The 22,274-nt window shown below is 44.6% G+C and overlaps 1 protein-coding gene across 3 annotated transcripts in view; it reads left to right on the plus strand.

The window, feature by feature from the left end:
* Positions 1-22,274, plus strand: part of LOC135372173 (zinc finger protein 551-like) — a 114,210-nt gene that overhangs the window by 35,142 nt on the left and 56,794 nt on the right. For 2 of the 3 annotated variants that reach the window (XM_064605859.1, XM_064605863.1), the window contains exon 1: positions 9,402-9,542. The exons of the other annotated variant lie outside the window; for it this stretch is intronic. The gene's annotated coding sequence lies outside the window, so the exon portion shown is untranslated. Of the gene's footprint in view, positions 1-9,401; positions 9,543-22,274 lie in introns of those variants that run through there. 3 annotated transcript variants of the gene reach the window in all.

A 22,274-nucleotide genomic window follows, 5' to 3' on the forward strand; every position in this document is an offset into this window, starting at 1 on the left:
TTTGGCCCCACGAAGGTGATTTACAGTATTTCAAGCCAGCAGCGATTACTAAGCAATTGTCCTGCATTCCTCACTTACAGGAACTGGAACATTCGAAGTGTTGTAGGGGATAGTGGGTGTACTTCCCATTCTGAAAGACATCCCGCCATTGTGTGCACTAAAAGTTGCCTCGTCTCAGTGCTGTGACTCGGTCATGTATCTAAGTATGTCATGGTAAGTAGGTCATGTATCACACCACCGCTTCCACATTATCTGTGTGCCACATATTGTATCTACATATAAGGAATGTGTGTGATAAAACTACTGAAACAGATAATTGCATACCTTCTTTACTGCACAAGCCTGTCCTGTCTGTTTTAGGAATTCTAATAATGCTAATTTTCATGTCAGGGTATGTCCAGGGGCTTTCTGGTGCTCTGCTCGATCTCTGTGGACGATGGCTGTTCATGAGCCCCCGAACAGAAGGAAGAGACTACACAAGCGGGGCTCATCGCAAGCATTACAGTGAATGAGTCAGTACAACGCTAACAGCTCTGCAAGGCATTAAATGCAAGTCGACAGCAGAAGGGCTTCAGTGAACGTGTACAGACAGTCTCGTACCTAGTATCTAAGAACAGTCTCTGTTCGAAATATCGGCGGCTTCTGTCCTGAGGCAACTCCCCTCAACTGCACCTGAATTCTGTCCATCTTGCAGTGTACTTGTTTACCTGTTGCGGGGGATTATGGGAGGAGTCAGATAGTTTTATGATCTCTGTGTATTCAATAAAATTATGGTCTATTCAATGTTACGTGTAAAATTACAGTATCTGTGGAATGGGTGGAGATGTGCATTGATTCAAGAAGTAACTCGCCTCCTGAAACCAGCATGCAGATCCAGATGTAATACTGGTGTAGATGACATATGGAAGCAACTCATCTTCATTTCTTTTCTTTCTTTTTTTGTGTGGTTGATTAATGTGATGGCTCATGGCTGCACTGCACTAGTAGACCAGCCGAAATAAGGTGCAAGATAATTACACTTGCAAGGTGTCCTTGTACTGTGCAGTGTATTTTTGTTTTCGTTTATTTTTTCCTTCCTTTCTTTTTCTGTTCAGCTCTCATAAACCATGTATGCCCTCATGTAAGTATCTTGTTGTATCTGGTGCTTGCTCTCTCGACAGCGTAAAATTTCGGCAAATACGTTCATCGCGAATCTACACTAAGGTTGTCATTCAAGCCCAGTTCTCACGTACGTACCTGCAGTGTGTATACGATAACATGGCGTTGCCAAACACAACTCGTTCACCCGGTATAATGCCAAGAAATGTGATTACTGCTCCTGTAACGTCAAACGCCAGGTATTCGAGAGTGAGAAAGATACGCGCAAGTGATGCAGCAGTGGTGAGCCGTAACTATAAGAGAGTGAAGTCTTCAATTAAGCAATGAATTGACTTACTTTATCAAAGACACCTACAAGGCGAATAAAAATATCTTTCGTATGTAGGCGTAGCACAGTTCGGTTGACGATATACATGACGTCCCTTGCGTTCTTAGCCAGTTTGCCGCTGGCCGGAACGCGACAGCATAATTGCACGAATTCTAACTGCACAAATGGTATCAACAGCGTGTTTTGGCATTGGCAGATCATCCCAGATATAAAAAATCGATGCGATCAAGAAGCCTACGTCGATCGAGCAGACGCTCCCTGCCACCATCGCTTGTTTACATTCCCGTATATGCTCCGTAGAGAGGGAGGGAAGTCTTGAAGAACACTGATATCACTTACGTCGGCGATATAGACCGCGTGAACAGCTGCCGTCATAAAAATGGCGGCCCCCATGTCTATTTCGAAATGGTTAATTTACGATTATTTAAAATATGGAGCTGTTTTGTGGAAATGAAGGGTGGTTTCAGATACAGTTCGATATGGGCTTCCAGAATATTGTTGCAGTTTCAAGAAGTCAAGGTATCTCCGGAGTTGACCTTTAAATAGGTTGTATGGGAAAAAAGGAGAAACAACAGTACATCGGTTTAAACGTGCAGGAATAATTATGACGTCCTGATATTATAGTTGCTATGGAATATCCCTCATGAACGGAGCTCTGACAATTTTGACGTGACATGTTTGACGCCGGGCTGCTGCCGTCGCTGTCTTTTTTACAGTCAAAAAGTGGCGCCAGCCCCCCACAGCTCTCGCAAAATCTGTATCAAAATGCGTGTTACTGCGCACGGAGCAATCCGTGCCTCTCTATTGGTCGGACGCCACAAGCGTGTCCGGATTGGTTGCCAGAATTTGAAAACGGCACTTCGCGCTTCCTCGCCTGCGTGCTGCGTTCTCCTTCGGCGGTTTCATTTGAAGTCTGAACGGTGGGCGCCGCGTTGGCGGTGTCTTTCGTTGGGAGGCAAGTGCGTTCGCCGATCGCCGTTTTATCCGTGTATTATGGTGCCTTTGATCGTGTTGAACTGTTTCTCGCCACAAGCATCGGTCTACGAAGAGCCAATCGGATTTCAAACTGAAGTGTTGTCGTGAATTCTGGCTCGATGAACATGTTCGAGCGCCGTCAGATCTGCATAGCGGTGACAAGAAAATACGATTCATGAAGCAGCATTTTATGTCTGACGTGTAGCAGGCAAGGACATGATGATCAAGCGATTGTGCGCAAGTATGTGACGGTTGTTCGTTGCTGGGAATAAGCTGTGTCGATATGCGTATTTTGCAAGTTTGAACTTTGTTCCAGTGTGCTAGGAAGCGCTACGCAATGGACTCAGTACGCTCAGTGCATGTGTGTCAACCTGCCGATTGTGTCAGTATAAATAAATTTGTTCATTACGACACTTTTCACAGTTGTTTGGGAATCACGGAATAACTTTACGACGTGCATGAAAGCTAGTACACTTAGAGGTGAGGGGTAGCCGGTACAGGCCAGTATGGAAAGCAGAAGTCAGCAACAGCCAGAACCGGTCGGGCTGCGAGCCGGACGGAAAGATTTCTGATTGGAGGATTGAGGAAGCAATCGCTGCACTCTGATTGGTCGTGTGCCCAGTGTTGTGTGAATTTAGCTATACTATGGGCTCTATGGGGAGTTGTGGAGAGCTGGTGGCGCCACACCCAATACCGTGCTGCTATGAAGAACATTGCTCTTCCAAGTTGTCCCCTCGCTGTCCCTAGTTCCCTAGCTCACGGCATCATGTTAAGACGTACGTCATTTTGACGTAGGCAGTGACGTAGTATCTTACTTTTTGCACTGAAAAGTAAGCACTGAAAAGAGGGTGATTACTTTAAACGGGGACGGCGGTAACGATGAGAATGGCGTACGTGCCTCGGACTATGACTTTTATTTGACTCCAAATACGTTTCCACGACGGCGGAAATGGCGCATAGTGCATAAATATTTGCATTTCGTTGGAAGAATGATCGGACGATCTATGCTCATTGCCGTGGATCGTGCTTCACCACAATGGACCGCACCGATGCAGAGTCGTTCGTCATATCGACGATTGAAGCGATGACGTCTATCATTAAACTAGTAAGAGTCTGTCCCGTACACAGACAGAATTAAGAATAATGTAGTGGTCGTTTCGTGCTACTTTCTCACACGACTCATTACATGGGGGGGGGGGGGGGGCGTTGTCGGGGTTGTGGACAATGTAAGATACGAATGCATGGCGAAGACAACGAAATCAGTGTCACTTAATAACAAATGGCGCCGCAGAGGCGTTGCGCGTAAACAAGAAATGACATAAGAAACTGTAGGGTGAATAGTAATCTTTTTGCGCCACTCCGCCTGTTCAAAATCTTGGGCACGCACGAGCGCCACCTACTTGTTCGCTATCTCGCGCACAACGCGATTGTTACACAAGATTGTTTTCCTATTTTTACCCCGTCGAAGTTTCTTAGATATTACTATCAAGCAAGTGAACTTGTCATGACCACTTTTCTCCACATTCCTCCAACCTTCTGTTTCAAGCTGTAGTCTTCCGTTTCCGGGGAGACAATTTAAGGGCATGAAGGGCGGTATCGCGATGATCGTATCGTGAAAACACAGACACAGCAGCAAGGCTGGACGATCAAATTGCTCGACTATTGGCCAACGGCGCGTGAAAACCATTCCCAATGACATTCCCATTGTTCACCAGGTCGGCCCAGGACGCACATTCCCCCAGGGCGTGAGTCGTGACGTTGCCCACATACGTGAGGCCGACAACGGCAAGCCCTATCACCACCACCACCACCACCACCACCCATTGTTCACGTCTTCTTTATTCGGCGACCAATAACCTCCTTGCAAAGAAAGTAAGCAGGTAGCTTACTTTGACGAGAATAGCTCCGCAACAACATGCGGGTCAGCCGGGGACCGTGCCGGACTCTATTACCTCAAGTGACTATATCGGCGTGTTTTGCGCAGTTCATGTGCGCTTTATAGTAAAATAGTAACGGCACAATGGTTACATTTTATTTATTTATTATTTTTTGTTATGATAATGCCACTCATTCTTTTTTATTCATCTGCATTTCACTGTTGCACGTGAGCAGAAGGCGAGATCCGCTACACTTGAAGTAACAGCTGTTACTTCAAGTGTAGCGGGACTCGTTTTCTAGGAAATATTACTTTGTAATTTCCTCAAACGGTGTAATATTCCACTTGAATGAAGAACATTAAAAAAATAAAAATAAAACGAATGGCAAGCAACGAAACACTAAACAGTTCACAGCACCGTCTCTGCGTGCTCATCACATTCCACGATTTAAACACGACCCGAGAAAGCACAGAGCGTCGAGGTTGGTGTCCCCCAGTTCAGAGCCAACTTTCGTGCACATACTGGCTGCCGAACTGAAGATCCGCAAAGCTTCTGCGCTTGAAGAAATGACAGTCAGCAAATATCTGTACCTACGTGTAGGCAGCCGTCCTCTGCCACCTCCAGCCATAAAAATTTGCAATTTCCTTGCGAGTGAGTCTGTGCCTGATGGCCTACAGGTGTTTGATTTTCCTGTCATATATTTGCTTGCACGAAATCTCGGGTCTTCGGGACGTCAAAAATTGGCCGGGATCCCGGGATTTTGGAATTCGGGATATCCCGATTGAGAACCCCAGTCATAGCCTCCTCTATACTACTTGTCTGCCCAAAGATCCCGCAACACATGGGAGCCGGTCGTTCCCTATGATAGCGCCACTTTCCTAGGTTCATGGTAGTTATTCCTATGCTTCTGCCGGAATGTTGACTCATGCAGGCAAGTTCGTGCAGGGGTTTCTCTGTTGCTCCGTTACTTGTCTTTCTTTTATTTTTAGTTGCGAGTGTAGCTATGGCTCCGTGAAAGAAAATGCGCGATAGCTGGCGTTTGTCGTTCACACACAGATTTCAAGCGTCCGATTTCTCGCTCTTTGTTTTCTTATGGGCGTAACATATTCACATACCAATAGAAGTTTCGGAGGCGTCTTCCCTCACCTATATACTCTTCTGTCAAGCCGTACCGGGTGGACACGTGCTTTCATCGAATGAGATAATAAGTATGCTGTGCAGAGAGAGTTCAAATAATTCCAGTACAGACATTATTCGAACGACCTGGTCCAAAGCTGCAGGGGGTGATAATATTACATATACATTATTTACATGTATACGGTGAACAACTGCCAAACTCACTTCACACCGTTTCGTGTCTGACTTTTTTGGGTTAAAAGAATTCGCAGATTCGGAGATGGGGGAACAGGTATTGTAAATTTTGGAAGTGAGGGTGAAATCGGGCACTTTAAATAAAATCTGGAGGCACTGATTTCCTTCTTTTCTTATTTTGTGAGAGAGGAGGACCACAGTAACGTGCACATGTTGGTCAGACATGTATTCGTCGTAAATTATAGTTAGAAACACCAAGTCATGCGTATTATACTGTGCTCTATAATATTCAGTCGCGCCTAGAGTTTGCTACGTGGTACGCGATAAAACGTGATACGTGTTTAGAAATAAGTGAGAAATTCAATAAAGCCCAAATTGAGTCCGACGCTTACTGAGCTGAAAATGGAGAGTAATCTGCTTGAACCCGAAAAACGTCAGGTCCTTTTTGTGTAGTTAGTTACAGTATGAGCACTAGCCTCGAGAGTGGTTTCGCAAAGAATACCTTTGCTAGGTCGTTTTTGTCAGTAACAGAGAGCGCATACTTCGTCAGCATTGGGCTGAATAACTTTGTGCACAGCATAGTGAGCGAGAGCGTGTGGTGTTCAGGACTCAAGCACTTCAGTTCATTGTGCCCTGAAAAGGCATCCACCGCGTTCTCCACTGCTTGTTTCAGCTGGACGTCCTCAGAGTCCGTCCTCGACAGTTAAGGAACGTCTCGATGTATTTCCTTAGAGCGTAAAGGACATGGAGAAAGCTACCAGACGGGTACCGAAGGCCACCTCGGTCCTGGTGAACAATCAGTCGGTCAACGGGAGCCGATCACTCCGGCTTCACCAGCAACGCCAGGCACAAGTCACAGTCAATGTTTTCTGTCACGGCGCGAGCTAGGTAGCCCCCACCATTGATAAGACAGGTTCGTCGGGTGTGGGCGGAAGTCGTCGTGGGTTCGCCAAGCTCTGTTCAAGTGTTCATCGCGCCTGCTGCAGAAAGTGCCCCGGTTCGACCTCTTCGTTAGTATCCTGAAGCAAGGGGACAGCTGAGTTGTTCCCCTCGGTGCTGACCACGTTGGTGTTGGCAGACACTGGAATAATTTCTGTCTCAAGCGCCTTCTCTATGCTTAAAACTCCTGTCCTCGCGTCCGTTTGGTCGTTGCTTCCTGCGGATGTAACCCGAAGAATGATTCGACTGGGTACCGATGACATTTTTCTGGTTAGAACGAACCCAAACAGCTGTTCGACCAGGCGATATCTCACGCACTCTGCATTCGACAGCGTAGTCAGAAGAGGTTCTTAATATGTTTCATGGCTCAAGAAGTGTTTTTACTGCTCTCATTCTTCACGGTGTCCAAAAGCTAAGTGAAGTCTTTCTCCACCCAATCGAGGCGGCCATCCCTGGCATGTCGGTATTCCTAAAGGCCGGGGTCGTTCTGATGGATATGCTATGTGCAGTTGCTCACATCCATGAGTAGGAACCAGCGGTGCATGGTTTTCATAAAACGTATGGTGGGCACCGCGTCAGCATAGCTAACATCGCAGGTATGCCCAGCTTGCTCAAGGAGGCACTTGAGGGGCTGCGGTCACAGGAGTGAACAGTAATTGGGTAGCCCGTTTCACGTTCTTTTTTTTTTTTAGGTTTGTCAAAAAAACGAACTGGCCTGACAGCGCTGCTTTGCTGCGCTTTGAATAGTTTCTTCACGTGAGAGGAAGAAATATGACCCTCCTTGCTGAGGTCACGCGCCAAAAATTGCGAAAGGACGTTTTTTGCGAGATGACATTGGTCAAACGTCAAGAAAAGTTTTCTTGACGGATCATCTGGATGATTGATGTGTGAGACAAGTTACCACCACACAGCGGTAAGTTACCACCACACAACATCGTGGGTGCTCTAAAAGGTCAGTCACATTTTCGTGCGTGACCTGATACTTCCTTGACCGATATCTCGATGACGCACAGACTTCCGTTGCCTCATGCAGAGTAAAAAATGTATGCCAGAGAAACCTACGAAAAAATTGTGGTTACCAGGCACTGTGTAACAAAATAAACAGGACCACGCAAACTTTCGTCTCCATCCATCGGTATAGCGCTTAGGAAATGCACGAATAGGAAAGTTTGCGTGGTCGTATTAATTTTTTTACGCAGTGCATGGCAACCACGATTTTTTCGTACGTTTCTCCTGCACAAATTATTTACTGTGTGGTAGCGGAAGCTCGTCTCTCAAGTAGATATTGCGTCACGCGCGAAGATGTGACTGACCTTTTGTAGCACCCACCCTGTATATGGGAGGCTATGGGTTAGTGGCACTTATACTGACGCGCCTCTCAGCGGTAGTAGCGGGAACCATTGTGTACGGCTTCGAACGAAATCGTTCGCTACAACGCCATTATCTGCGATGAGTCTGCGATCATTGTCCTTGCGTCGCTGTCTGTCGCTGGGGCAGTCCGACACTGAAGTTCAAATTTCTGCTACACATTCGCGTTTGCTTTCTGGAACGTTTTGCATTAGTGTATCTTTATTTCCATTTTCCCTGCCAGAGGCAAAGGAGCACGCTGTGAAATCAACCAATAGGGTACCTCTGTTTCAGTATTGCAATCGCGCATGCCGCATATTCGCACATTTCAAACTTGTTCTTTCAGGCACGCAGGCCTATGCATCATAATTTTGCCAAACGGTTCATTCTACACGGGCATTTGGATTGATTAGTTGTGGCAGTAATTTATGTTAGCAACAACATACACAACGATCATGTATGAGGAACTTCGTTTGGTGATATGTGGCCCACTATGCGTGTGAAGTGAGCCTCAAATGACATGCGTGCGCATTGATTCTTAGGGTACTGGTAGAATGGGTAGTATTTGATTCTGGTTTTTCACATGCTCGACGTTCGAAGTCGGATCTGATCAGTGATTATTTCGCCCGGCCACAACCTGTCACTGGCTTTTGATGGTCACGTTTGAAATTGTTAGTGAAAAGGACTCTCCCATGCACACAGTGAACGCACTGCTGCAGGCCCAAACTAAGCCGCTTCTTGATGAAATAGGACTAATTTTAACCTGGGCAGATCCTGGGCATAGCCCTTGTAATTTGACACTGTGACCGGTGGGAGCGTGGTTATTCTGTTTTTTTTTTTTTTTTCTGGAAATGATTTCACATCTTCCGTCCATTGTGTTTCACCATGAAGCCAAACGGAATCAAAGTGAGCGAGTTGCAGCGCTCATTCCGGAGATTTATGGTGTACAAATCATTTACATCCGTAAGATTACATACTTGAAGATTGTAGCGGTCTACGTTTATCGTGCTGCTTTTCACTAAATACCGAAAACTAGGAACCCTATATCTACTGACCTAAATTGTATGCGAGGATATTTCAAATTGTCGAGCACTTCTTTCCTTGTCCTTTCTAGCACACACTAGTGACTATTGTGTGGTGCAACCAATATATTTTTGCCTTGTCGCTTTCACGCTGCGTATTCGAGCAGCTATAATAGGCAACAGGGCTTTTCGAAATAAAGCAAAAGAGAAGAATTATCGTATTCCGAATCTGTTTATCAAAGTTTGGAGCCACATGTGGTCCATCGTTTATCGAACATATGCATAAGAAAGAGATACATTCAGTCGAACGCCGCCCCTGCATGACATTCAGTCATGGTAAAGGTCGTGCCACGAACAAGTTTTGATATCAAGTAACTCAGTTGTACGTTTCGGGGTGTGATTGTTCGCATTATCTCGTGAGTGCACTAATATGCCATAACGGATATCGCGTGCTGATATCGTGATCGCGAGAGTGCGAAAAGTCATAATCATTCGTGTGAAGTCCGTATGGTGGCGTGATCACCTGCGATCGCCAACTTTCATCACCTTAAGCTGTTGGATTATTTCAAGCTGCTGCAAATATTATGGTGACAATATTGTGACACAGAACGCGATATCCACCTTCGCGTCAGTCAGGGGAAAGAGGTAAGCATCGCTTTCATCACCGTGTATTAGAAATTTATGGCAACGAAACAAAGGAGGCGAAACAACAAGGATGGAACTTGGCTGTCACAAGAACGTCCTGTAGTGACCAATCCGGAACCGGGCATTGTTAAACAGAAATTGTGCAGAACCTTGACATTCGTATTGTTTTTACTTCGTATATGTATTGTAATTCGTATACTTTTTAGCACAAGTGTATTTATTGATAATGTAGCACATAGGCAAATCTCAGAGGAACACCAGAAAAGTAAAATTAGCGCTGCAGGAGCGTAGCTTTTGTTAAACCAAATGACGTTACCAGGACGTGACGTTACCTACAACCAAATGACGTTAATTGGTGGTAACGTCCCTTGGTTGTAGTTCAGTGCTGCCTTCGTGTCGTATTTTCCGTGTTCCCTGACAGTGGGGTTTTCAAAGTTTTTACAATATCATTATTTTATTATAATAATTGGGAGTACAGCTTCGTCCAAACTTAACTTGAACACGGCGCCGGCCTGCGGAGCAAGAGGGACGACACCCTGGCGGCTCTAACTGAAATTATCGGGAGAGAGTGTTGAGGGCTGTCCTACTCGCATCACGGGGGTGGCCATCTGAGAAGTGGTGCTCCGCTTCGAATGGGCAATGATAGGAGACGCAAAGCTTCAGCTTGTTTGTAGTGATTACGTGACCTTGTGCCACCTGATATCACTGATCGCTGTGAAGCATCAGTTGCCTCAAAACTGCCGTTTCTTTGCTATTAACTGCGCGGGAGAAGCTCTGTGCGTTCAAGGGCTACAAGATAATTTCACTCTCATAACAAACCCGAGTTATTCTTGAAGCAGCATGGAAGTGGTAATGGACAATGAATATGTGAATAATGCGAGCGAGTAACCACATTGGTGATGTCACATGGAAAATCCCATTCTTACGACGTTGTACAAGGTGTCCTTTACCGTAAATTATTTCGACGCATAGCAAGCTCACTGTTGTTGTTCGAAGAAATAAAGGGTAGAAGGGAAGAAAAATAAAGGGTAGCACTCATAAAAGCGCCGACTGCTCCACATTATTTAACATGTTTAACTTCTTCGTTAGCACACTGCGACACAAGGAGAATCACTGGGAGAATGGAACAAGCTCGTCAACTGGCCTGCCATCGCGAACATATGATACAACGTGGCGCGGAATGCGGTGCTTTAAGCAACGATCTTTTCCAGCGTAATGTATTTACGTGTATTATTATTACATTGCTTTCATTCTATTCCTTAATTCCAATCAATGTGACGCCACTACAGCAATATGACGCATACCGATGACATGGCTGCTAACGGCGCGGACACGGAGGAGAAGTAAGGAGACCGAACTCCGCTGAAAAACGACGTCCCAATTTATCGAGTCAATTGTTGGCCGCGGCGCGGCGCTCGCGTTCCCTCCGGTACTAGCTCCGCGAAATCGGCTGCACGGCAATGCGCGGTTTGTGCTCGAATACTCTACTAAAAAGCGTTCAAAACGAAAGTTTCTTTGATAAGCATAAACAACGGTGTCTCCAGTAACGAGTTAATATTTTCTGGTCAGCTACAATTATTTTTTCTTTCTTTTTTTTTTTTTTTTTGGTTTCTGCTACCTCGTTTTTGTTTCATAGATGGAAGCTAGAGTCCGATAAAAATGGAATCGGAAATAAGAAGAAAAAAAAACGAAACTTTAATACGTAAGACAAACGTCTGACATTGCCAAAGGTGTAGTGTCGAATGGCTCCGACGGAATCCTCTGTCGCTTCTCCCCGGCCGTCTCGGGTATCGTGCCCTTCTCTCTGTGGTGCGCGCGTACTTTGACCGCTGCGCTAACACGCTAACATACCCCAAAGGAAGCAAACGTTGTTCCGAAAAGCCACATTTGAGTTGTATGGAGGAAAGAAAGTCAGGAGGGAAGAAAGAAAGTTAGAAGCTGTGTAATCGAAAGTCGCCCGATGCGATCTTTCCGGAATCGCGCGTTATGTGGGTCGTTGCATAAGCGGGACGCTCTGATGATGGGACACGGTGCGGTTCCGAAGGTTCTGGCATGCATGCCAATCGCTCGCTTTTGGGAACTGCAAAATAAAAGTCGGGATCCAGTCTCTAATTTATATTGACGAACACTGAAATCTTGAACAACACATTACTTCTACATTATACAATATCGCTTTGGTGTTCAGTTTCAAGTACTTCTGTACAAGCATGCTCCTCAAAGCGTTGCACCAGATATTTTACCACCACCACAAAAAAAAAAAGAACAGTACTGCAACACCACCAATATATACCTGCCAGAAAAGCTAAAAAGCCCTAATTCCAGTAGATATGGGATTTACCCCCCCCCCCCCCCCCGGTACAGCAAGATGAAAATCGTCTTCGAGCAACAGGAAGTGCATGCACTGAATCCTGTACCGCGCGTGTGCAAAACCTGCGACAGAAGTGCGTTCTGGAACCTTGGTATTAAATCCGTGTATGGTGGCATGCGAAATATGTAACTCTCTATCCCAGCGGATGCATCACAATTACGACAACAGGCTCCTGTTTCCCAAAGCGTAGTGCATACGCGACAAAGCTCTCGTGCAACAGCTAGAATGCAAATGCGGATTAACCAGCCCAATGACGTCATTACCCTACACTGTACGATGTCGGATAGCAACCTTTGTGCTTCTTCGGGTGTCGTGTTTTATCGCAAATAAAAAAAGAAAAAGAGAATAGCTTCTTGACTGCGAGAGCACCACGCTTACGGAGACATTCAAGCCATCCAGCCAACGCGGAGCCCCCTTCACGGCGGCTTCCCCGCATTCTAAAATAAAAGCTTCTTGCTTTGCACTAACAAAAACTGTAGGCGAAAAATTCACGGAGAGATCGTTCCTTGATACACGATAAGCGTGTTTACTTATCAAAATATTTTTTTCTGCTTCCACTGGACACACAAGTACATCTGAAAGAGTGCATTACAGCAACCTTATTTCAGAGCAGCAAGTACCTGACGGAGCGCGAGCGCCGCGCCACGGCCACAATTAGACTCGAGGAATCGGGACCACGCTTTCTCAACGGCGGCTCGGCAGAGTTCGTTCTCCTTACTTCTCCTCCGTGGGCGCGGACAATCACTGATCAGATGGCGAAGATTTCAATCGCCCGCAGCAATCTCCAGAACAGACTGGAACGATGCGCAGATAACAAATCTCCACGTAAACGTCAGCGCCCGTTCGGAGCGGAGCACCAGTTCTCAGACGGGCACCCCCGTGATGCGAGTAGGACAGCCCTCAGCGCTCTCTCCCGGTAATTCCAGTTAGAGCCGCTAGGGTGTCGTCCCTCTTGCTCCGCAGGCCGGCGCCGTGTTCAAGTTAAGTTTGGACGGAGCTGTACATTTACATGTAAGGTGAATCAGCTTATTTGTCTACATTCCGGAGGGCAGGACTGCAAATAATTCGACCACATGGAGCTGTATCCTCGCCAAAACTAATTGACGTAGATCACTTTACGTATACTTGATGTCACGTTGAAGACTCCACCTCGCGCTCAACCAACTTTCGTGTTTAGTGCTTACTGCACTGCTACTGGCCAGTAATCGAACAGACTTGGCGGGTATCTGCTAATGCCACGGTGACAAAAGCTACGCTCCTGCAGCGTTAATTTTACGTTTCTGCTGTTCATCTGAGATTTGCCTGTGTGCTACATTATCAATAAATACACTTGTGCTAAAAAGTATGTCTGCAAACGCACATTACACATATGACTAAACAATACGAATTTCAAGGTTCTGCACAATTTCTATTTAACAATGCCCGGTTGCGGATTGGTCACTACAGGACGTTCTTGTGACAGCCAAGTTCTATCCTTGTTGTTTCGCCTGCTTTGTTTCGTTGCCATAAATTTCTAATACACAACTGCTTCACTGCATAGCCTAAATAACTCGGAGTGAAGCATTATACGAACCCAGAAGCACACCAGAATTTTTTCACAAAAAGATGCGGGAGTCGAGCAGCGCCTCTGGATTTTTTCGCGTGGAATGACCCTGCTGTCTTCATTTTGTTTTTTTCTGTGTTCCACGGCACTGGTTGTTTTTAAAGTTTTTGCCAAGCCTTGTCATAACCAGGGAATGCACCGCACAGGAGCCGGATAGGAGGATTTCTACTGAAGGGTGCTAGTAGTAGCTCGGCCCAACAACAACTATCATGGAAAACTCATTCTCGCGAAAGTGCAAATACACTTCTTCCATCTTAACTGGCTTTGTGACAACACATTTTGACTATAATCCAATATTTTGTGCGTTGGGGAAATAACAGTGTACTCTAGTGCATTAGGTTTATGGATATATATCGCTGCAGATTGTATAAAGCATGTCTCGGATGAAGGCTTTTAGGAAAGGATTATAGTCCTGCGGACCAACATGATTAAATTTCAGGTTGGCAACCCATATAAAGTCAGTGCAGGTGTGCTCTTCTGTCCCTATGTCAGTTACATCGTTGTCTGATCTGCCATAGCTTAGCTGTATTCTTCATCTATATCTGATTTGATCTGCAATGTTAACATGAAAGAGCATTTACTAGAAAGCACATCCGCGCATCCATGGAGCACACAGTTCATTCCTGTTTGAGAGTTATTGTTGTTTCTTTTTTCCTGAGTATTGCGAATAACACAAACGCTTGCTGTTATTTCATTGTCAGAGGCAAAGCTCTACTCTACTATGTGTTTGACGAACAGTGACTATCACACATGCAAGCCTGTGTCATTCAAGAAATTATGCTTGAGATCGGGGTTAGAAGATTTGTTTCCGTCTCTCTATATATATATATATATTGTTTTTTTTTAAATCTCAATCCTCAGTGTAGTTTGGAGGGTACCTGAGATTACAGGCGTACCGAAGTGGCGGCCCGCCTAGGGTTTCCATGCGACCCTCCTGGCCCCTGAGAAAAAATATATCCGGCCAAAGTTTCATGAACGGTCGTGGCGTTATCATTGAGCTCTGTACTCGTGCGGTCTATCTTGGGTTAATTAGTGAGCGAAAAACAACAACAACAACAAAAAAAAACTATTGTCACTGGGGGGGGGGATATGTTTATTGAGAAAAAAAAAACAAGGACAACATTGTCACTGGCTTGTGACAGGCGCTGACTGTTACTGAATTAAGACTTGTTGTTCCCTCTCTGCCTGTGTTGCCTTCATAGTCTTCGTAGATGACACTCTAAACCTGTCCCTCTGTCTGATTTTTTATTTGATTGATATTACTAGTACATTCCTACCAACATTTCTATGCAAACCCTACGTAGCCTATTTTGTAACATTGGTGCCTTCAATGCCATCACAAACGGACTGCTTCAGTCGCAGGCTCGGTCGTCTTCCCAGTGAATTCGAGCGCAGGAGACTTGAAAGGGAGCTTTTTGGCTTGCCGTTTTTCCACAGTTGTTGACAACGTTCCTGATGACTAAGACAAAGAACTTATTGACCTGCAGTGCGACGCACCCAAACCAACAAGTTCGCTGAAGTTGGTGCGACTTCGCTTTATTCTGACGTTGGACGCGGACAAACCTATTCGGCACAACGTAGGTATAGGAACAATAATTCGTGGGTTCACGTCGCGAGGCAACTGTGTCAACATATATCTGCGAGCAGGCGTTTCCTGTGACGAACCTGCATAAGTCGAAGCGGAGCTCACAACTTGGAAACGAACACCTCATCGCAGTTAAGATTGCAGTTGCGCAATCATTTTCACACGATGTCGACGCAACAGTTAAAAACAAGAGGTTCCAAGTTTTCTCGTGACGCAGGAAATAAAAACGATTGCTGACCGCATCATTGAGAAACGCTAAGCAACTCAAATCTATACTCGTACCTTTTGCGCCGTTTTAAGCTTTGGTTGTGTCATCTATATCAGAAACAGGCTACCACAAAGCTCCACGGTTCCTCCATGGTTCAATGCGGCCCGCGGACAGGAATCTACACCTTACGTGATAGTCATCCGATGCTCAACATTCTGTGCAGCTTTGTTAGCCTTCTGTCAGTTTTAGAACCAAGGAATTCGAAGACACCTCTCTTGAAAGTGGATCGCTCCCGAAACAACTTAGTGGATATATAATTATGGGTATTCTCTCTGTGTGTGAATGATATACATAATTTGTTTTTCAGGAGGTTATCAGTTATTAGTTGCAACTCTTATATCATCTCCACAACCTCAATCCCCAATGCAGTACAAGTTTAAACACTTGGGTTTCACGTGTTTGCTAGCTAGTGTGCCTTTGCTTAAATACTTCCTTGATATTAAAGGATGCTAGAAGTATCGCGGATGCTAGTAGTAGTTGTAGTAGTAATAGTAGTCAAAGGTGGGGATTTCGTGAGGCCAAATCCCGGGATTTCGGGGTAATGAATTTTGACTTTCTGGATAACGGATATGCCGTCATGTACGACTGAAAAGGAAAGAACGATGTTCTACCGACTTTTGGTTTCAAGCGGCCATCCCTTAAAAATATCATTTGCAATTCGAAACCGAACCAACCTCACCGTCCACGACACATCACAAACACGTTATCTGCTGACTTATGTGAACCACGCAAGCTATAGCCGAGAACAGCCCTCAACTTTCTTCAAACCTCCTATGAAATCGTGCCTCCCAATCTATAAGACCAAACAAAGTATTGCAGAATCTCTCTCCCTACAGAATTTGTACGTTTGAAAGTAGGAAAAAAAGTGAGGCAATCTTTTGAGAAAACTAGACTGCGGTGCTCCAGAGCAGAACACAACAATTACTGTGGATGAGTAAAAGGGGAGAAGAGGGAAACCAGGGTGTTGGAGCGAACCGAAAACCGGAACCGAAAACCGAAAAGAACCGCTATTTTGGTGCGAACCGGAACGGAATCGAAACCGTATACGTTTTTTTCGCTCAGGAGGGAAACCGAAAAATATATATAACGGTTTTCGGTCCAATGAATGAAACATACATCGGCGAATGAAACATACGTCGTGTGCTCTGAAGTCATGTCATGGATACTGTACGAGGGTTACGGATGTCGGTATACAATGACCCTTAGGATGCCTTGGTAATGGTTTATCGTTCGCGCACGCACACAGACTTAGAGGTACATGTGACTCTCTAGCAATGTCCCTTGTGTTCGTTTTAATTTGACCCCCCAAACTCTCCTAAACTAAACAGCGACCCAAGAGGGCTGCATAACGGCTTCTCTATCGGTAATGTCGCGCAACGCGTCCCTTGTTTGAGAGCAGCTAAGTTGAATACATTTACGTATACGCGAGGGCAAGCTCGTGCGAAGTGGCAACTCTTTTGTGGACAGGACACGAAGAAAATAAAACTGAGTCGTAAAGCGCGTTTGTGAGTGAAGGTGTTCCTCGATTTGTGTCGTACTCGTGCGGTGGTGCTTGCTGGCTAGACAGTAGCAACAGACATTCGGGTGGGACGTGATCGCTCCAACCCAGCAAGAAAGTACTTTACGTATGACATCACGACAAACAAGTCCGTTTGTAGCATGTGCTTCAAGAAAGGAAAAAGCCTATTTGAACAGACAGTAACCTACAGGAACCAGGAGCTGCGAATTTCACAGCTGTCTATTAATATTAAATACCATGTATGCGGAATAAACGGATTTACATTTTGTAACATTGATTTTTTTTTCTGGGGATGAATATTCCCATCAGAAGCGGAACCGGTTAAAGCCGGTATGAACCGTTATTTTTTTGCTCCGGAGCAGAACCGGTACCGGATCGTTTATGATGTAACCGGAATGAAAAACGTTTTGGTTCGACACCCTGGGGAAAACGCACCAGGCCCCAGAATACTCTAGCGGAAGATGCGAGAAACATCATTGCTTTTAGCAGCCGCTTTAGTATATAAAAGTGCTGAACGTCATGTCTTCTCGTGCACTACTATTGCTGCACGGTGCGAAAGCTCAATATAATATGCGGGAAAACTTTTGCTGGTGAGCAGTGTTCACTTTTCCTGCTTTCTTTCTTTTTCTTTTTGTGTGTCTGTTTTCTTCCACTAGAATGTTCCACGGGGACGGCATGAAGCGCACTGTATCGCAGTGTGTGATAGAATGATAGATGTGCATGTGGATATATTTTTATATGACATCCTAGGATTAGCTGCAAAAAGAAAAAAGAAAAATCACGATTCCGTCCTGGGTGCGTATTTTCAAATCCGCTCCTGTACAACAGATCGCCACTGCCGCATTCTAAAAAAAAAGGAGTAATTTTACTCCTTTTGGGGTTAAATGCATTACTACAAAAAATAGCCCCTTTTGGGAGTAAATGCACGGAAGTAAATGAATGTCACATAGTGTAGACAGCATTTCACGCTCTGTTCTAACAGTCCCAGATACATAATTCGTGTGCATGCGTGAAAATACTTTGAATCAAACGGTCAACCGTGATATATCGAATGCTATAAAATCTTGCGACATACAGGGCACAATTTGCGAAGAAAAACAGCGAACTGTTTCTTACTCTGTGTGGGTAAAAAATTTATATGTTAGCTGAGGCACACAGCCTTATGACGTGAAATTGACCAAGAGCACATATTTACGTAGACTGTTGCATTTGAAAGACCATTCGCGAACTTCAGTGACTATTTGCAGTCGTGTGGAGTAAATGTCAGGGTTAGGGGACTAAAATATGGAGTAGCTGCAGCATAAGGGAGTAGAAGCTGCAATTATTCTCTATTTTACTGTTTTTTTTTCTTAGAGTGCGGCTCCAGTCCGCCTAGCGCGGAGGCGTCAAGGCAACCCTGAAATGTCATGGCGGCCGCTATCTTGTCTGCGGAACGGCTGATGAGTGAAAAGTAATAAGTGGTAGATCTATTTAGGTGTTTTTGTGTGAAGATATGCAATGTTCTTTGAACACTTTTTGTACTTTGCTTTTGAGAACGTGAGACCACGGATAGTCAACGTTTTCACTGAAGTGCTGGTTGCGCTGGATTGTGGAAGTATGAGAAATAGCGCTTGTCAAACGCGTCGTACGATTTCGTTCTTTACAGCGATTCTCCATAGCGACCGCTCTCTGTGAAGCTGTTGAGGAGGAACGTTGGAATTATAGTGTTTAATTAAATAAACCTTCGTAGAATTATGGTCATGGCGTATCTGCAAAAACAGCAAGACGTACTCCATGTACTGAAGTCCGTACATAGCGCATGCATAACAGACAACACTTCTGTGTATATGAATATGAATACCAGTGTGTCCTATCTTTTCGCATTCAGGGGGACGAGTGATTCGGGTTGTATTTTCGAACTTATAATTTTGAAATGCAATAGCGTCCTGTGCGATCGGGTCCTGTTGATGCATTAAGATGATGTCCTTTTTGTTTCTGTGCAGCAACTGGATCAGAGTGAAAGGTGCATATCACGGTAAAAGAAGTTGTGAAACTTGTGAAAAGCGATGATGGAACACTAAATGCTCCAGGATTACACGCAAGAACACCAAATAATGTGACATTGGATGTGTTTCGCTTACTTAATTCACTCAAATAATAATAATGTTTGTATCAGACTTGCATACTGATCGCTACCAGGTAATCAACATCCAGTTTAGTTAATATGTTTGAAGCTTGGAATGAAGGTAGAACTTACCTAAGGTAAGGCAGGCACTGTGTCTATATAAATAATCAGGAGGGACTACGTTTCACCAGAAAAGTCTGACTGTATTCAAAGGCCGGGGGGGGGGGGGGCAGAATGTCTGGTGTGATGGTTTTCACTTTTCATGTAAACCATCCCGTACTACGGGATCTGCATCTAATCCTGTGCGTCGACTTCGCTAGCAACTTCATTGTCTTGGCTCAGAAACGCTACGTTTCTGGAACGTAGACAACAAAAACAGGCTCACAATTTATGATTTGGGTTGCAACTGTAATGTTGACTTCATGAAGCCAGGGGTGGGGGGAGGCAACTTCCCCCTCCCAACGTCACGGCGCTCCTGACCGTATTTATAGAACACCTCAGTGAGGGTAACGTCATAGATGTTTATACTTATTTGTTGATACTGCTTGGTCTCTACTATTTCACGTTGGCATAAAAGTAATATACACTAGTTATGACACAGCACTCTCTTTACATAACTAGATGTTTTGATTAACTGTACGTAGTACTTCCACGCAGAATCTATCCGCTTTTCTCCTGATCACTTTTTTTATTCAGTACCTCTGACTGTAAACAGGTATTCGTGGCAATGAAGAGAAGAGACAGCATGCATAATAAACACAAAGCTAGGTGTAGAGGTTGAAGAGGAAAAGAGGAGGAGGAAATAAACACTCTTGGGGCACGTTCTCCAGGAGAATGGTTGCGGATTTCCGCTGCTCCTGTACCATACCAGTTGTACAGTATAATAGGCAGCTTCAAATACAGCCAGTGTACCAAAAGATCATGAGCAACAAAATAAAACGAATAAAAGGCTACCAGAAAAAACAAAAGCTATTTGTATCATGTTGACATTATGAAGTCAACATTGCCGCGTTAGTCGCCCCACAATGAGAAATGCCATTCACACTTTTTGTTGTTTGGAGAGATATGTTCGTTGTTTTTGTTCACTTCATTATTGCGCAGCTAGACAGGATATTACATCATTTTCTACCTCAATTCATACCCCCACTCCACATTCCGGAAGGAGCATTCAAAGCTAAATTCAATGGAAAATTTGTGATGTTAACTGCAGTCTGTGAATGAGAGTTTTACTCTGTACCCCACGGCTTTCATTTCGGATTTGCCTGTATACCTTTGCGGCATGATTTCCAGCACTGCGCACTCTACAGTCGATCCTTTGTCACACATCATGTGAGGAAAATTGCACGTTCCTTTGCATGTATTTCACGTTATGTAAGTTACGAAATGGTTTCGGCGCGTTGGTAAGAATCAACCATACTTATAAGTGCGATAAGACAGGGACACAAAGAACGAGACACCGACAGGCACAAACTTTCAACCAATTTATTATTAAGCGAAAAACCTTGCTTATACATGTCTTGAGTCACGTCCCCTAAAGCTCCTCGAAGATTTTCTAGTTCTCCCTCTGTGATATAAACAGATTTCGTGCTGATACATAGTTTTGAACCTTTAATCACTGTGGCTTCAACAAGCTCTCTTTTCATGACATGGTGACACATGAAGGATTTCACAATCATAAAAAAGGAGTTTACAGCCACGTATAGAAACATGTTGTTTTAATGTGAGGGGGAGACTGCCTGCTAATCATCTATGATGATCCATATCCGTGTGCTACTACGGCAGCCAGTTTGGCCGATGTACTCACTCCCTTCTTCTAAATGTACACTGAATCTTCAAGCTCTATGTAAGTATATGCTAAATATAACTTAGTAAAGTCTACAAACGCTTCTTTGGAAGCACCCACAGCATTTTGGAATTCAATCTTACCCGTCACATCAATGGCCTTCTCCACAACCTTTACCATCTCACTCAGATCCAAACTGTAGTATAAATCTGTGACATCTATGGAAATGAGGGCCATTGATGGTTTTATACCTTCTCTTGGAGTATCCACTAGTTCCTGTGAGTTCCGTAGCAGGCAGGGATCGACGATGCCAATGTTTTTAAGCCCTTTCTGCAACCACTTACTGAATGTCCTCAATGTACGCAATGATTGTAATTGTTTTTCTACGAAAGCAATGCACAAAATGTCTGTTTTAGAGAGTGAGTAGTTTGTTAGGGAAAACATGGTAAAGTAAAGCCGCATTCCTTCTGCAGAACTCAACAAAGAATACTTGTGCTACAGATATACATAATGGAGCTGAAGGATTTGCATTTGTGATTAAATAGCGCAAACGCAGTCTCGCAAGTGGACGGAACCCATGACGAAACAAGCCTGAGCAAAAACACAAACAAATATGTGTGTTCATGTTTCGTGTTGTGTTCGTGTTTTTCGCGTTGTCCATGCTCAGGCTTGTATCTTCATGGGTTTAGATTCGGCACTGCATCATGTCGATTGGAATGCGAACGCCACGTGCCTTCGTAATGGTAATGTGGCGAAGGTGAACTATGACCCATCAACCATGCACGCTGCGGACGATGGGGCAGCCAGGGTACGGGCTGAACACCGCGCCTCGCCCCACCGAAACGACAGCACCAGAGGACACGTGTTTCGCCGTTCCATGATTATCTGTTTCTCTGCGTGAAGCCATAGAAGCCATCTTAATCTGTAATTTTTGAATTTCAAACACGTCTAGTGTCATTTACTTGTTTCTTTAATGGCTTTTTTTTTTCCTCATTATAATTCACTGGCTTGCACTGTGGCATTGAGGAGTGCTCAGTCACCCTCCCAGGTGTATATCGCTCGCTGAGCGACCCTGGTTTGCCAATTCCGAACGATGCGCAGCTACCCAGAGCTGACGAGCCGCAAACACGGCGAAACACGTGTCCTCTGGTGCTGTCGCATCGTTCCATGAGTATCTGTTTCTCTGCGTGAAGCCATAGAAGCCATCTTAATCTGTAATTTTGAATTTCAAACACGTCTAGTGTCATTTACTTGTTTCTTTAATGGCTTTTTTCCCTCATTACCTCATTATATATATATATATATATATAAGAAAAAGAAAAGTGTGGTAGCACATGACACGTACCGCTGCTACTTTCTCCTACAAAGACCTTCCGATGGAGACAAGCTCATAAAAGGGAGTTTTAGTAAATCATAGGCATTATACGAAAAGGAAACGACAAATTGATGCCAAATCAAAAATCATAAAGGTGACGTCATAGACTTGAAACGAGGAACGCGAT

This window comes from Ornithodoros turicata, unplaced genomic scaffold (genome assembly GCF_037126465.1).
Source record: "Ornithodoros turicata isolate Travis unplaced genomic scaffold, ASM3712646v1 Chromosome13, whole genome shotgun sequence".
NCBI classification, from domain to species: domain Eukaryota; kingdom Metazoa; phylum Arthropoda; class Arachnida; order Ixodida; family Argasidae; genus Ornithodoros; species Ornithodoros turicata.